Here is a 12,872-nt window from a genome sequence, read left to right on the forward strand (position 1 = left end):
ACCTTGCTCAAAGGCACTTCAGCCCAAGGCCACCCCATGTTAACCTAACTGCATGTCTTTGAACTGTGGGGGAAACCGGAGCACCTGGGGAAACCCACGCAGACATGGGGAGAACATGCAAATTCTACACAAAAAGGCCCGCACCAGCCGCTGGGCTTAAACCCAAAACCTTGCTGTGAGGTGACAGTGCTAACCACTACACCACCGTGCCGCCCTAAAGCTCTGTTCCCTCATGTGAGGATTGAAGTCACAACCTTCAGATTATGAGACTGACATGCTCCCTAGGCTGAGAAACTATATACAGTTAGCTCCATAAATATTTGGACAGAGGCAACATTTTTCTAATTTTGGATCTGTACATTACCACAATGAATTGTGAACAAAACAATTCAGATGCAGTTGAAGTTCAGACTTTCAGCTTTAATTCAGTGGGTTGAACAAAATGATTGCATAAAAATGTGAGGAACTAAAGCATTTTTTAAAACACAATCCCTTCATTTCAGGGGCTCAAAAGTAATTGGACAAATTAAATAACTGTAAATAAAATGTTCATTTCTAATACTTGGTTGAAAACCCTTTGTTGGCAATGACTGCCTGAAGTCTTGAACTCATGGACATCACCAGACGCTGGGTTTCCTCCTTTTTAATGCTCTGCCAGGCCTTTACTGCAGCAGTTTTCAGTTGCTGTTTGTTTGTGGGCCTTTCTGTCTGAAGTTTAGCTTTTAACAAGTGAAATGCATGCTCAATTGGGTTGAGATCAGGTGACTGACTTGGCCATTCAAGAATATTCCACTTCTTTGCTTTAATAAACTCCTGGGTTGCTTTGCCTTTATGTTTTGGGTCATTGTCCATCTGTATTATGAAACACTGACCAATCAGGTTGGCTGGATTTGAGCACACAGTATGTCTCTGAATACCTCAGAATTCATCCAGCTGCTTCTGTCCTGTGTCACATCATCAATAAACACTAGTGACCCAATGCCACTGGCAGCCATGCATGCCCAAGCCATCACACTGCCTCCGCCGTGTTTTGCAGATGATGTGGTATGCTTTGGATCATGAGCTGTACCACGCCTTTGCCATACTATTTTCTTTCCATCATTCTGGTAGAGGTTGATCTTGGTTTCATCTTTCCAAAGAATGTTCTTCCAGAACTGTGCTGGCTTTTTTAGATGTTTTTTAGCAAAGTCCAATCTAGCCTTTTTATTCTTGAGGCTTATGAGTGGCTTGCACCGTGCAGTGAACCTTCTGTATTTACTTTCATGCAGTCTTCTCTTTATGGTAGATTTGGATATTGATACACCTACCTCCTGGAGATTGTTGTTAACTTGGCTGGCTGTTGTGAAGGGGTTTCTCTTCACCATGGAAATTATTCTGCGATCATCCACTACTGTTGTCTTCTGTGAGTATCCAGGTCTGTTTGCATTGATGACTTCACCAGTGCTTTCTTTCTTTCTCAGGATGTACCAAACTGTAGATTTTGCCACTCCTAATATTGTAGCAATTTCTCTGATGTTTTTTTCTGTTTTCGCAGCTTAAGGATGGCTTGTTTCACCTGCATGGAGAGCTCCTTTGACCGCATGTTTTCTTCACAGCAAAATCTTCCAAATGCAAGCACCACACCTCAAATAAACTCCAGGCCTTTTATCTGCTTAATTGAGAATGAGATAACGGAGGAATTTCCAACACCTGCCCATGAAATAGCCTTTGAGTCAATTGTCCAAATACTTTTGGTCCCTTTAAAAACAGGGTGGCACATGTTAAGGAGCTGAAACTCCTAAACCCGTCATCCAATTTTAATGTGGATACCCTCAAATGAAAGCTGAAAGTCTGGACTTTATGTCCATGTCCATTATATAACTATAACTTGAATATGTGTCAGTAAACAGGTAAAAAAACAAAATTTGTATCAGTGTCCAAATATATATGGACATATATATATATATATATATATATATATATATATATATATATATATATATATATATATATATATATAAAATCTAACCACATTCACTGGATATGAGCAATCACGTACTCTGATTGGCTACTCTACTATACAGTAGTAATACGCTCATATACAGTGAGTAGAGAAAAACAACATGGTGGAGTGTGTTGCTGAACCAACCGAGGATGAAATAAAAACTCTACTCAGAAACAAAACCCCCAAAACTGTTATCAAGCATTTAAAAGAAACAGAAATAGCTAAAAGAATTTGGGGTCCCTCCCTAATATCTCCTGTTCCACATTCCAGCCCAGTCGGTGGCAGTTATGCACCTTTTAAGTTGGTTTGCCAACTGCCAAAAAAAAAAAACTTAAGAAGGAGAAGAAAAGCCAAAAAAATACAAAAAAGTAATAAATATGGAATAAAAGTATTTGATGGTAAGAATGTATCTTTTTTTATTTTGTCAAGAATTATTATTGTCACATTTTTCACAAATTGCTACTGTCATTTTGCCAGTCTGTTTACATTCTAAGCGGAAATTATTTTGTCAGATGTTTTTTATAAAGTTTTTATTTGCAAAAAATTAAAATTCTCTGTTTCTTGAAATCCAGTGAATATGGCTAGAATAAAACAATTATTCCACTCAATCTCATTGTACATGGCTAATAGCTAACTCAGCGCGATGCACCTCATCAGCTATCAACTCATGTATGGCTTGATTTTGTGGAATAAATGTCTATACATATGAGAAAGAGAGAGAGAGAGATCCCATGTTATCCCACGTGTATGATGCCACTCTACCCAATGGAGAATGAGCACTCAATATGATTTACAAGACTGCATGATTGTCAAGACAACATGACATCACACATTGGAGCTGATGCGAAGGTCCACTGAGAAAGTTGCGCATGAAAAGAAACATTTCTTTGTTCACTGGGAAAGAGAAAGACACTTTGAACACCCAAAAGGCTATGAAAGCTTCATCAGGTATTCTTCATGCAAATTTACAAGCAGTGGTGAACCAATACTATGAGAGCTGGGACTTCAGCTCAGCCAAAACTTAGCCAGACACACCAAAAAAGAAACAGGGCAAAGGATTTTGCAAAGGATTAGTCATCATCATTAAGTCATCCTCAGACGAGCTTGACAGCGGAGTATCCAGTCATCTCGATCCTCTATACATCCGGCCAGTTCCCCAGAACTCTCCACTCCTGTGTCTCTCCTCAGCACATCCACGTATGTTGGGGTGGGACATCCTCGTGCCTGCCGCCCATGTGTTGGCTCCCATAGCACCAGTCTACTGGCTGGGAGCTCTCGATGTCTATGGCAGTGGCCAGTGAGCTTCATCCTTCTTGATGCCACTTTCTCGCTGAGCTTTGGTAGCCCTCCATACAGCTGCTTGTTGGTGATATGCTGGTTCTGGTCGATGTTTAGCACTGCACGCAGCATTCTGGTGTAGCACCCATCCAGGGACTTCTGCATGGAGGGCTTCAGAGTCCAGCTCTCACAGCCGTACAGGAGGACAGACTCAACAGTCGCCTGGAAGTAGCTCAACTTGATGTGTTGGGGGAGTTTGGAGTTCCACACACTGTTCATGCCATTCAAGGCCGTCCACACCAGTGCCTTTCTCACCTTAAGGTCCTGTTCAGAGGAATTAACGCAGGAGCCCAGGTACTTGAAGTCACCGACTTCTGCCAGTGCACTGCCCCCTGCTGTCTCGAGAGGTGGGTGGTCCAGGGGGATGTTGTAGGTGATAACCTCCATCTTTTTGGCATTCAGCCTGAAGCCCACCCTGGCACACTCTGCCTCCACTCTACTCAGGAGCTCCTGTGCCTGCTCCATGCAGTCAGACATCAGACAGATGTTGTCCGAGTAATCCAGGTCTGTCAGGACAACAGCAGGGTTTCTTCTAGATTTCTTAGATGTAATTGTGAAGCCAAGCTCCTGCTCCTGCCCACTGATGGCTTTCCTTAGCATATAGTCCAGAGCTAATGATGAAGAGGAAGGGGGCAAGGGTGTCTCCCTGCAGCACCCCTGCCAGGATGTTGAACTCCTCGCTTTCACCATCCGGGGGTGACTACTTTGGCTCTTGTGCCCGTATACATGGCCTCTATGGCCCTGAGTAGATTGGGGGGGGGGACTCTGTAGGCCTTAAGGATTTTCATAATCATGCCTCTGTGTATTGAGTCAAATGCTTTTTTGAAATCAGTGAAGCACAGGACCACTGTGAGGTTGTTCTTTTTCACCTCCTGGATGATTCTCCTTAGGGCCAGAATCTGAGATACGGTGGACCTTCCCTTTCTACTGTAAACCCATTCTGGTTGTCCCTCAGGTGGGGGTCAATGGTCTCCCAGATCCGGTTTAGTATCATGCAGTTGTACATTTTTGCTATGACACAGTTCAGATACAGTTCAGACAGGAAGCAGCAGGTGAGGATGGGGAGCATCATATCCAGCACTTGGACTATCAGCACTGGTGCCCCCCAAGGGTGTGTGCTCTCCCCACTGCTCTTCTCCCTTTATACCAACGACTGCACCTCAAGAGACCCGTCTGTTAGACTCCTGAAATTTGCAGATGATACAGTGGTCATCGGCCTCATCCGAGTATGCCATGATAGTTGTCTGGCTTAGACAGATCTCAAGACTTGGGCACCGGGATGATATTGGAGAGGGAACATATATCGGGCTTGATGTTCTCTATCAGAGCCTGGTTGCAGATCTCCAATATGATGTTGTCGAGATCACAGTTCTTGAGGACCTCTGGGGGGATGCCGTCTGGCCCAGTGCTTTTCCCCTGCTTCAGAGTGGACTTCACTGTGGCAAACTCCATAGTTGTGAAGGAGCCATCATCAATTTCAAGATGTACAAGGACTGCAGGCATCTCTTCCTCGTCTCATGCCATTGTCGGGGGTGTGCTGAGGAGATCCTGGAAGTGGGTAAACCAGCAGGTCACTCTCTCCGCTGGACTGCAGCCTGTGAGTTGTCTCTCCCTCGACCTCTTGTGCCCATTTATCTCATTGATGACCTTCCATGACTCCTTGTATTGCTGCTTGCCATGCACAGCCTCCACTTTCCACACTTTCTACATCGGTTCCTCCCCTTTGATCCTGTCATAGGTGCTGAACAGTTGTTGTTTGGCCTCGTTCAACATCTCCCTGCTCTCTATGGTCCCCTCTCTCTCAAAGTTCCAATGTGCTTTCTCCACCCTTGCCCACGCCCTCATGACCTCCAGGTGCTTGGATCTGGGGGAAGCTCTATTTCTCTCCTTCGTTGGCACCCAGCTTCTTGTTGCTTCCTTGATTGCGGTGAGAAGCTGCCCGTAAGTTGTACGAGGCTCATCCTCCTCAGCCAGCAGGTGTAAGCGGTCTCTCACCTCCGCTGTGTAACTGGCCTAGAGGTCGGGACTTCTTGCGAAGGCCTCCCAATCAGGCTGGGCCCTCGGAGTGTGTTTGGGGACCCTCAGACTCAGGCGCACCCTCATAGAGACCACACAGTGATCAGAGCCCACAGAGTCGAACAGGCTGTACACCTCTGCATTCAGGACAGAAGTCTTCCACTTCCTCCTTACCAGTATGTAGTCCAGCTGACATAGCAAACCAGTAGCTCAGTCCTGGAATGTCCATCTCTTGCCCATTTTCTTATGAAACATGGTGTTGGCAGCCAGAAGCTCGTGTTCCGTGAGCATGGTGGCTAGGTGTTCTCCGTTGCGGTTGGTATTGTTATGATACGTGAAGGGTGCATCTTCTGGTCCGAGTCTCACGTTGAAGTCCCCCAGGATTGTCAGGAAGTTGTGAGCTGGCACATGGTGGATAGCTGTTCTCAGGTCGTCATAGAACGTCTCCACTTCCTCTATTGGTGCTGCGTTGGTGGGAGAGTACACACTCATGACAGTTGTTACTGGGTTCCCCTTGAAATTGGCAACAAGGATCCTGTTGGTGTGCTGGTGTACCAAATGTAGAGCCTTTCACACTCGAGGGCTCAATATTATCCCCACGCCGTCTGTCGCAGCCTGGGCATCATTGCGCCATGCAGATGAGGTGATGAACGAGCATCCCCCCACTCTGTGGTAGACAATTGGCTGGTCATCATGCACTCTCCTGTGCTCCTGGACCCCCAGGATCTGCACTCCTCTTTGCTCAGCACAGTGCACCAGTTTGTCCAGCCTTGCCTCCTCCTTCCCTGTATTTGCATTGAAGGTTCCCATAATAAATGGTCTCCTACAGTGCAAGAGTGCATTGGACAGTGGGCTGTGGTCAGATTGAACCCTTCCTCTCAGATAGAGAGGGTTTGGGGTCCAGTTATCATAGTGCCCTCCCAGGGGAGGACCAGCACCACCGTCCGCTGCATGGCTCCTGCGGACTGCCGCCGTTGAAAGTAGAGGATTTTCATTGACTGGTGTCTCCATTTTCAAGCTTTACAATGCTAGTTAAGGGCTGTGGGGTGCAACTTCTCACAGCCCTACTCTGGCCAATTTGGGCTTAAAGCCCTCATCCACCCTTGCTCCACCATCTTCAGATGGTATACGGGACGGAGCCAGGAGCGAGCAGCACCTGTGTTTTTTGTTCAGAGTGACCCTCTCCTAGATAGGTTGCCTGCCATGGCCAGGACCCATCTACCCACTATTTACCCATAGCTGGGGCAGTGGTTGACAGGTGCCAGGGCATGTCTGCATGCCAGCATGCCTGCACATCTTGTCTCTGGGGCCCACTACTGCTCCAAGATCCCCTACAGTTTGGCCTGGGACTGCGAGGTACCCAGTTACCATGTGTGGCCGCGTGGAGGCACTGCAGGAGTCTTGGTGGTGGAGAGGTTATGTACCAGCAGAGGAGGCTTACGCACTCGGCTCCTCTTTTCACCCTCTGCATAGAGGGCTAGCCAGTGGCAGTAACTGAAAGCAGAAAGTAGCAAGCAGAAGCAACATGCAACATGCGACATGCAGCATGCACTAACTACAGGCACTACTACCCCGGTACTAACTGCCCTAACGCATCACACACACCCTGTGTGTACTGTAAGCATACACACACATTTAGTGTGTGTGTATACATTAGTGGTTGGCTGCAAGGTAGCTCTGTTATGTGTAGTTGTTGATGTTGAAGGGTAACTGAAGTCATTTTTAAACTTGCTTTATTTCTTAATTAAAGTGTTATTCAATTACATTTTTGGTTTTATTAACCTTATATCGTGACTCATATTGGCACATTATATTACACTTCTCGGCCTTTACACTTCTCGGCCTTTTTGGTTTTTAGCCATCTTGAATGTAGTTTGTATGGTCCATGGCAGGCGTCACTTATCCACGCGATCTTCACAAGACTTGTGTGAGACTTCAAATGTGAAGTGTCAGCACCGCCATTTTGAAAACTGTTTACACAGTGGCCAGATCACCATGTCATTCCAATTTAGATTAATTTAGACATTTGCCAGCTTCAGCAGTGATGGTGATTATTCCATACGACTTCAAACCAACGTGGAGTAGAGAAGAGTTGGAAAGATGACAGGATAAGGACTAGTCCGTTGTGCTGGTATTTATGTCATTACTGTCACACATTTAAAATGTGCCAGATCAGGTGCCTGGTGGGTTTTCAAAATAATAAATACATGCATGCATTTTTGTGATAAATACATATTATACTGGTGGCACGGTGGTGTAGTGGTTAGCGCTGTTGCCTCACAGCAAGAAGGTCCAGGTTTGAGCCCCATGGCCGGCGAGGGCCTTTCTGTGCGGAGTTTGCATGTTCTCCCCATGTCCACGTGGGTTTCCTCCAGGTGCTCCGGTTTCCTGCACAGTCCACAGACATGCAGGTTAGGTTAACTGGTGACTCTAAATTGACCATAGGTGTGAGCGTGAATGGTTGTCTATGTGTCAGCCCTGTGATGACCTGGCGATTTGTCCAGGGTGTACCCCGCCTTTCACCCGCAGTCAGCTGGGATAGGCTCCAGCTTGCCTGCGACGCTGTAGAACAGGATAAAGCGGCTAGAGATAATGAGATGAGATGAGACATATTATACTGAGCACATTTCCCACATAATCCTCACTAAGGTTTCGGACAGCACTACAAAATGGTGTGCCCACTATATAGTGCCCTATATAGTGAGTAGGGAGCGATTTCAGACACAGGGAAAACTTCCGGCTTGATTACGTCAGCATTTGAAGGAGGTGCGCGCACATCTTTTGACAACATTGGCAGATGTTGGTCACTTTGATTTCTGCTGTATGTTTTACTTTCATCCTATGAAGTCTTGCACAGGTCTCACACAGGTCTCAGCGAATCTCATTTACTGCCATTCCTTTGACATATGGACTGATATATTACATAGCATATCTCAAACACTCATAACTTGCTAGACCAGTGACAAAATAGCTGCCAGAAATGTATTCCTACATTTTCTGTGAATATTCTCAGTCATCCAGGTCATAGTAACTATGGGTGGTAAAAGAGAGCAACTGGACTTGCTTGAAGATTCTTGAAGACGTTTCACCTCTCATCCGAAAGGCTTCTTCAGTTCTCAGAGAACTGAAGAAGCCTTTCGGATGAGAGGTGAAACGTCTTCAAGAATCTTCAAGCAAGTCCAGTTGCTCTCTTTTACCACCCATAATTCCTACATTTTATAAAATGAGATAAATAAAATTTTGATAATAAAAAAGTGCCTTCAGTTCCCCTTTAAAAGTAACGAAGTAAGTTACATAGGGAAATGAATACTTAAGTATGAGCAAAAAAAACTATTGTGAGCATGCATGGAAGAAGAGTCTGAAGACAGAACTCTTAGCCCATGTTTACATTAGACCGTATCAGCGGATCATCAGATTAACGTTTTTAAAACGATTAGTGTGCACACAGCAACACCAATACACGATTTGCGTGCACACAGCAATACCAATACACGGATACGCTCGGCTCCGCAGGCATCCTGCGCTCCAAATCACTCCGCCCTGAACAGCGAGTGCCCTCTGGAGGGTGTGCACTCCGGCCCTGCGCAGCTCACACAGCGCGCGAGTGAAGTGCACAAGCCACGATTCGGGACTGAGCCGCTGTGTGTGTGATCCCAGCGCATATCACTTACTACTTGCAAGTGGAAGGATGGCAAGCCTAAAGACAATCATAACTACACAATGGGCAGTATTTGCATCAGTATTTGCAGTATTTTCATACTTTTATACTCTTTAATGAAAGGTGATACAAGGCGGAAGTCCGCGCCGTTTTTCAGCAGTCGCGTCACATGACCAACGCTAACGAATCAGGAAGGTGGATGTCACAGTGATGTTGTCCAATGAGACGCCAGCTAGAGCTCAGCACAGCGTATCCGCGTATTCTGAATGTTTACACAGCACCGGAGCTGACACGATCTGGATTGAATACGTGGATGCTGGCGGATTCCCGTTTCCCGGCGTTTCCAGGAGGTTTAATGTAAACGGACAGTGCATCCATGAAGAAAACGAGACAGATACGGTCTAATGTAAACGTAGCCTTAGTTTCTTGGTTGGTAGCCTGTGCTACCTGCTCTCAATAGCACTGGCTTGACTATTAGCATTCGCTAACACTACTGATGAATGCTATACTGGTTGGAAGGTTACTTCACTGTTACAGTGAAGTAACCTCTTCATGATTGCTTCATTACTGCTCTGTCTTCTGGGGACATTCTGCTCTTGAAGTCTATGCTGATGTCTCAGTCCCTTGGACTTCCAAGAGCTCATCAGACACACTCCACATGCACTGCTGAAGTAATTGGACATCCCTTAAGATGGCAACAGGGACTCACCAAAAGGGAGGGAATGTTCTAAACGTTATTACAATGCTGCCCCTATTTATGTCATCAACACTACAAAGAAGCAAATAACTTTCACTGATCAAGATCAGCAGTGTATCCCAGGAAGTAAAACCCACTACACTTGTGTTAATCCCAGTCCATAAAGGCACAACTTAAAGCCAACCTCTTCATAATTCCATCATTTAAAAGGGTACTCTTTTTCCTCTGGTGCTTGACTGAGGCATGAGAGAATCAAGCCATTATTAATTTTAATGAACACCTGCAAATGTTTGAAGTGCTGTGCTCCTGCAGTGTGGCACAGATAATGATCCTCAGATGAGGGAGTTTATTGCACATGCTTCTATTTACAACTTATGGACACAGCGCTTTATTTAAATGCACATCTTCTTCAGAAAGGGCTTTTTAAGTTATTCACAACAGAATTGTATATAGAGGAACAGATAGCAGAAATAGTGGATAAATGACCAGACGTGTGATGTTAACTTCATCCTGTATCTCTCATATAACAATTTCATAACTAATGGTAATATGCCTAACGGGTTTAATGTTTACATTTTTCTATCAAGGTTTAATGCTTTCTAAGTGCCTCCATTATCTCAGTGGAATTGAATTGTGTTTGAATGGAATATTTTCATTGTTACCGTACATTGACAGGTTCTGTCTGTTGTAAATCCAAGAGAGATTTCATTATTACCTCTGCCAACTTTGTTGGAGGAGGTTATGTTTTTGCTGCTGTTTGGTTGTTTGGCTGTCTGTCCCCAATGTAACTCAAAAAGTAGTAGAGAAATTGTGATGAAATTTTGAAGAAATGTGGACAAAAGACCACAAAACAGCTGATTACATTTTGATGCAAATCTGGATGGATCCAGGATCCAGATATGTATGCAGATCCAGGATTTATTTATTTTTTCTGTTCCCAAAATAACTCAAAAAGTAGTGGACAGATTTTGATGAAAATCGGTGTATTATCCTAGGTTCAAGTGGATTCAGTTTTGATTTTGATAATATGTGACTTGTTGGAGGTATGTACTTTTGGCATTCTAGTTTTTGCCGAATCACCACTAAAACACAGACCATAATGATTATTATTTTGGTCACAATCCAGCACGTTTAGAAAAGCTTCATCAGCTGTATCTAGCATCAGTCACAGGTGAAACAATTAGAATGACCATTTAATTTCCATGACCATTACAAAACTATCACAATCAAATAAAAATGTAAAGATTTTCACGATTGCCTTTTTCAGCTGGGATCAGGATGCACCCAGGGAAAGCTGTCTTCCATTTCCAGATAGATAGATAGATAGATAGATAGATAGATAGATAGATAGATAGATAGTGGTGCTTGAAAGTTTGTGAACCATTTAGAATTTTCTATATTTCTGCATAAATATGACCTAAAACATCAGATTTTCACACAAGTCCTAAAAGTAGATAAAGAGAACCCAGTTAAACAAATGAGACAAAAATATTATACTTGGTCATTTATTTATTGAGGAAAATGATCCAATATTACATATCTGTGAGTAGCAAAAGTATGTGAACCTTTGCTTTCAGTATCTAGTGTGACCCCCTTGTGCAGCAATAACTGCAACTAAACATTTCTATTTTTTCCCTCCTTCCTCTCTCTCTCTCTCTCTCTCTCTCTCCATGCTGTTTGCACTGTTATTGGAGATGCTTTAATCTCATTGTATATGTGTATAGTAACAATAAAGGCATTCTATTCTATTCTAACTGTTGATCAGTTATGCACACTGGCTTGAAGGAATTTTAGCCCATTCCTCTGTACAGAACAGCTTCAATTCTGGGATGCTGGTGGGTTTCCTCACATGAACTGCTTGCTTCAGGTCCTTCCACAACATTTCAATTGGATTAAGGTCAGGACTTTGACTTGGTCATTCCAAATCATGAACTTTATTCTTCTTTAACCATTCTTTTGTAGAATGACTTGTGTGCTTAGGGTCGTTGTCTTGCTGCATGACCCACCTTCTCTTGAGATTCAGTTCATGGACAGATGTCCTGACATTTTCCTTTAGAATTCACTGGTATAATTCAGAATTCATTGTTCCATCAATGATGGCAAGCCGTCCTGGCCCAGAGGCAGTAAAACAGGCCCAAACCATGATACTACCACCACCATGCTTCACAGATGGGATAAGGTTCTTATGCTGGAATGCAGTGTTTTCCTTTCTCCAAACATAACGCTTCTCATTTAAACCAATTTTATTTTGGTCTCATCCGTCCACAAAACATTTTTCCAGTAGACTTCTGGCTTGTCCATGTGATCTTTAACAAACTGCAGACAAGCAGCAATGGTGTTTTTGGAGAGCAGTGGCTTTCTCCTTGCAAACCTGACATGCACACCATTGATGTTCAGTGTTCTCCTGATGGTGGACTCATGAACATTAACATTAGCCAATGGGAGAGAGGCCTTCAGTTGCTTAGAAGTTACCCTGGGGTCCTTTGTGACCTCCCCGACTATTACATGCTTTGCTCTTGGAGTGATCTTTGTTGGTTGACCACTACTGGGGAGGGTAACAATGGTCTTGAATTTCCTCCATTTGTACACAATCTGTCTGACTGTTGATTGGTGGAGTCCAAACTCTTTAGAGATGGTTTTGTAACCTTTTCCAGCCTGATGAACATCAACAATGCTTTTTCTGAGGTCCTCAGAAATCTCCTTTGTTCATGCCAAGATACACTTCCACAAACATGTATTGTGAAGATCAGACTTTAATAGATCCCTGTTCTTTAAATAAAACAGGGTGCCCACTCACACCTGATTGTCATCCCATTGATTGAAAACACCTGACTCTAATTTCACCTTCAAATTAACTGCTAATCCTAGAGGTTCACAAACTTTTGCCACTCACAGATATGCAATATTGGATCATTTTCCTCAATAAATAAATGACCAAGTATAATATTTTTGTCTCATTTGTTTAACTGGGTTCTCTTTATCTACTTTTAGGACTTGTGTGAAAATCTGATGATGTTTTAGCTCATATTTATGCAGAAATATAGAAAATTCTAAAGGGTTCACAAACTTTCAAGCACAACTGTGTGTGTGTGTGTATATATATATATATATATATATATATATATATATATATATATATATAATTATTATTATTATTATTATTTTTTAAGAAAACTCTT

General features: G+C 43.6%; 1 pseudogene; it reads right to left on the minus strand.

Moving 5' to 3' along the window:
* Positions 1-5,335: 5,335 nt before the first annotated feature.
* On the minus strand, positions 5,336-6,349 carry LOC132888317 (craniofacial development protein 2-like; annotated as a pseudogene).
* Positions 6,350-12,872: the final 6,523 nt, after the last annotated feature.

The sequence above is a fragment of the Neoarius graeffei genome, chromosome 6 (genome assembly GCF_027579695.1).
Source record: "Neoarius graeffei isolate fNeoGra1 chromosome 6, fNeoGra1.pri, whole genome shotgun sequence".
Classification (NCBI taxonomy): domain Eukaryota; kingdom Metazoa; phylum Chordata; class Actinopteri; order Siluriformes; family Ariidae; genus Neoarius; species Neoarius graeffei.